Genomic DNA, 4,833 nt, shown 5'->3' on the forward strand with positions numbered 1-4,833 from the left:
CATAATTCTCTGAGGTAGATTACGTCATGCCTGCAACCAGCCTGGGGAATTTCAGTGCCTGTGAGGGTGGCCCAGCCTCTCCGCTCAACTTTCTCCCCTTCCCTCCATCTGCTTCAGTCCCCACCCCCAGGGCCCATCTCCAACTCTGCTGTTACCAAGAGCAACTCTACCTCAGATATCTTAAACAGCTTTCTTATCATCTCCTTCCCACTCCCATTTTAATACTTACAGAAACCTCCAGAGCCTGGGGTCTGGGCCCTGATCTGTCTGTTACACTTCATTCTGTTTGTCAGTGTGTATTAATAGTCAGGGCTTTTCCAGTGGCAAATGGTAGGTACCCATTTTACACTTGCTCAGAGAGAAAGAGTTTTGCTGGCTTTTTAACTGGGAAGGACAGGGGTACGATATCTAGGGTCAGAGGAGCTTGTCAGACTCAGGGTCCCTGTACAACTGTTCAGCTTGTATACTGCACAAGGGCACCACATCTAAGGGGGGCCATTCCCATGGCATTGTATGTGAAATACATGCCATTCACATACAATGTGAATGAGGTCAGAGCTCACCTACCACATGAGGTAGGTGGGACAGTTTCAGCTGAGTCCTGGAGCAGTGAGGGAGAATCCCCTCTTTAATAAAGCCACGTTGGCATCCGAAGCCCTAAACAGGCTCAGGAGATATGTTCACACAGGTGCAACCGTGCATGTCCCAACCACTTCCTGCCTCCCCTAAGACTGCTTCTCTCACCTGCGGCTCTCAGAGACACGTTCCTGTCCCCCTGCCCTCCAACTCCAGCCTTCCTCAGAGGGCAGGATGGCCACTGGGGCTAGAACATTCCTTCATGGTTACTGAACATGGCAGAGGGCATAGCCACCTCTGTTTCTATTTCCAGGGCCCATGACTTACGGTTGTTCAGGTTATACTCTGATATATATGTATATATGGGATATATATGGAATATATAATGATATATATGTGTATATATATGGATGTGTGTGTGTGTGTATATATACACACACACACACATACATACATATATTTTTTCTTTTTTTTTTTGCCGAGTGCTGTGCAGCATGCAGGATCTTAGTTCCCTGACCAGGGATTGAACCTGGGCTCACAGCAGTGAAAGCGCTGAGTCCTAACCACTGGACTGCCAGGGAATTCCCTGTACCCTGATATATTAACATAGAGCTTTTTTAACTTGAGGCAAAGGTGCTTTTCCGTAATTCACACAAAGGTGTTATATAGGCTGGGATGACCCTGGCCAGTGTTTTCATTTCTATAAGGAGGCCCAACAGGCTTTAAGTAGGGGTATGACCCATTTATAGAGTTCCAAATTGCAATAGGTGTCACTGATTTCTGTATGCCCACCTTCAGACTATCAGGTTCCAGAGTGGTCTTTCTAATGTACAAATCCAATGATATTGCATGAATGAATTAATTAATCAAAAGAGTTATTCAGGAGCAAAGAGAAAGGTTGTCAAGCTGCACTGAGGATCCAGCTGAGATGAGAAATCATGAATTTGCAGAGCCGCCAGCTTGCACTGCTGTGTCATGTTCTCCAGCAACAGACCAGCAGAAAAGACAGATGTGTAAGATGGAGACAGAGTCAGAATTTTGCCATGTCAGACTCAAGGGTGAAGGGTGCTGGTGAGAGAGTAATTCTGATGACTCACCACAGCAGTGAAGGTTGCGTAAGAAGGAGCATAGCACAGTGCTTTCATCTCTCAGCTCTGCTCTGTCATTCCCTGCTGTTGTAGAGAGGGCTCCTCTGTGTGGTGAAGATGGTTGTGGTGAGCCCTAGACTTTCATCCTTCCAGTATAATTCTACAGGCAAAAGGCTGGCTTCCAGCTAGTCCCAGTTGCAGTGCTGGGAAGAACACTAATTGGCCTGCTCTGGGTCACATGACCATCTTGGGGCCTATCGTGGTCGTGGGAGAGGAGTGGAGTACTCTGATTGGCCAGCCCTGGATCACGTGTCAGTGGTCTTACTACTGGGTGTGTCTTACTAGAAGACTGGGGGTGGGGGTGGGGGGGGGTGGGGGGGGTGGGGGGGTGGGGGGGGTGGGGGAGATGGGACGACACACACTCACCAGTGAGTAAAATTGGTAACTGTCATTCGCATCTTCCCATCTTCTCATCATTCAACAAAAATGTACTGAGCACCCACCGTGTACCAGGCACTGTGCTATGCTCCTTTTTTTTTTTTTTTACAGTAACGTCTCAACTTTTATTGGCCTCCTGCTCCCCAGGGCACCCTGCTTCTGCTAACTCAATGCCTCAGAACTTTGGTGTCTGAGGTCTCAGATACCACTTTGCCGTCCACAAGCCTGAGGGTGGTGGTCTTCTGGATGGTTTGCATTTAGTTGCTGCTGTCCACAGCGTCACCAAGACTGAAGTCCTCCCCATCTTCCAGCAGGCGGCGGTAGGTGTTGATCTCAGCCTCCAGGTTGACCTTGATGTTCAGCAGGGCCTCGTACTCCTAGGTCTGGCGTTGCCCCTCTGCTCAGGTCTGGGCCAGCTCCGACTCCAGGTGCAGGAGGACCCCATTGAGCTGTTTCATCTGCATGGCATAGCGGGCCTCCACTTCCCTCAGGCTGTTCTCCAAGCTGGCCTTCAGATTTCTCATGGAGTCCAGGTCGATCTCCAGGGACTGGACGGTGCGTCTCAGCTCCGTGAGTGTCATCTCAGCAGCTCCTGTCTCAGCAGTCTGCGAGGTGACCACTGTGGTGCTCTCCTCAGTCTGCTGGGACCAGTACTTGCCCAGCTCCTCTCGGTTCTTCTGAACCAGCTTGTCATACTGGGCCCGGATGTCCACCATGATCTTGCTGAGGTCCTGAGGTTTGGGGGCATCCAACTCCACGGTCAACCCGGAGTTGGCAGTCTGATTTTGCAGACCCATTACTTCCTCCTTGTGGTTCTTCTTCATGAAGAGCAGCTCCTCCTTGAGAGCCTCGATCTCAGTCTCTAGCTGCAGCCAGGTGACACTGGTGTCATCAATGACCTTCTGGAGCCTGTGGATGTCACTCTCCACAGACTGGCACATGGCCAGCTCCGTCTCATACTTGACTCTGAAGTCATCAGCAGTAAGACAGGCATTGTCCACAGAACTTGCAAAAATCTGAGCCTTGAGGTCCTCGATGGTCTTCAGGTAATGCCCCCAGTCTCTGACCTGGGGTCTCTTCTTCTCCAGGTGTTCCCGGATTTTGCACTCCAGTCTCCTATTATCGGCCTCCAGGCTCTTCACCCTCTCCAGGTAAGAGGCCAGGCGGTCATTCAGGTCTTGCATGGTCTCCTTTTCGCCCTGGATGCCCCCTACACCCACCAGACCCCTGGCCATCCTGGTGCCCATGTTCCTGGATCCTAGCCGCCCTGGACGCTGGTAGAGTGGGACACAAAAATCCGGGAGCCCGAGCCCCTGGTGCCTGCATAGACGCTGGCAGCGCTGGTGACCAGTCGGACCCGGTGGCCCGGTGATGCGTGGAGCCCAGGGACCGGTAGTTGGAGAAGGTGGACTGGGCACTGAAGCTCATGTTGTTTGTCCCGTGAGGAAAGAGCGAGGCCAGGACTCAGGTGCTGGGCCGTCGCTATGCTCCTTCTTACCCAACCTTCACCACTGTGGTGAGTTATCAAAATTACTCTCTCACCAGCACTCTTCACTCTCGAGTCTGACATGGCAAAATTCTGACTCTGTCTCCATCATGGAGAACATGACACAGCAGTGCAAGTTGGCGGCTCTGCAAATTCATGATTTCTCATCTCCGCGGGATCCTCAGTGCAGCTTGACAACCTTTCTCTTTGTTCCTGAATAACTCTTTTGATTCACTCATGCAATATCATTGGATTTGTGCATTAGAAAGATCACTCTGGAACCTGATAGTCTGAAGGTGGGCATACAGAAATCAATGACACCTGTTGCAATTTGGAACTCTATAAATGGGTCCTACCCCTATTTAAAGCCTGTTGGGCCTCCTTATAGCCTATAGAATAAAGTCTAACCTGTTTATTAGTTTGGCATACAGAGCCTGGCCCCTCCCTCACTAACGGCCTTAGCTCCCTGCCCTCCTACCTTCCTACTTTCTGACCTATGAACTCTCAGCTCGTTTCCTTAACTCGCCCATGCTGGTCATGCTTCTGGGCCTTTGTTTACACTGTTGTTCCTGCCTGTGTGCTCTTCTCACTTTCTTCCATGAGTAAGTTCTTGTTCATACTTAAAGACTCAGCCCAAGTGTCATTTCCTTCACGTAGCCCAACCCCTTTTCGTGATGAGGTGTCCCTCCACCAGGCTCCCATGGCACCCTGGGTATGTCTCTCTCATACTATATCTTATTGATATTATCTGTCTATTTCCCCCACCAGTTGGTCTGTTCTGGGAAGACAAGGGCTGTGTCTTGTTCATCTGTTCATCTCTGGCCCTGGCACATAGAGGGGAATTGATCTGATCTGAACTGACCTATGATCCACTAAGCTTTTCTAGCCATCTGTCTCTGGAAGAGACAATCCCCCACCATTTCCCTTTCATGCCCCTAAGAGCTGCAGCCCTCACTCCAAGCGGTGAAAGTACACTTCACTCCCACTGGTGTTGCACAGTGTTTCCTGCACAAGCCGCAGAGCACATGTCCTGCAGAGGTAGCAGGCAAACCACTCCTTCACTTCTTGTCCACACTCCTCATTATAGCTCCTAATGTACAATCTGAGAGGTAGACATCACCCAGCGTTGAGATTCACGCCTCTCCTCCAATGTCGCTGACCCCTTCAAATATGAGGGACTCTCCTATTAGGATAAATGATTTGCCAAGATGCTACTTGTTCCTGATGTAAAACTGGCTCCTGGCC

The 4,833-nt window shown here is 50.4% G+C and overlaps 1 pseudogene; it reads right to left on the bottom strand.

Annotated features, from left to right (window-relative positions):
• Positions 1-2,269: 2,269 nt before the first annotated feature.
• Positions 2,270-3,530, bottom strand: LOC115867530 (keratin, type I cytoskeletal 18 pseudogene; annotated as a pseudogene).
• Between the last annotated feature and the right edge of the window lie 1,303 nt (positions 3,531-4,833).

Source organism: Globicephala melas, chromosome 8, assembly GCF_963455315.2.
Source record: "Globicephala melas chromosome 8, mGloMel1.2, whole genome shotgun sequence".
NCBI lineage: Eukaryota > Metazoa > Chordata > Mammalia > Artiodactyla > Delphinidae > Globicephala > Globicephala melas.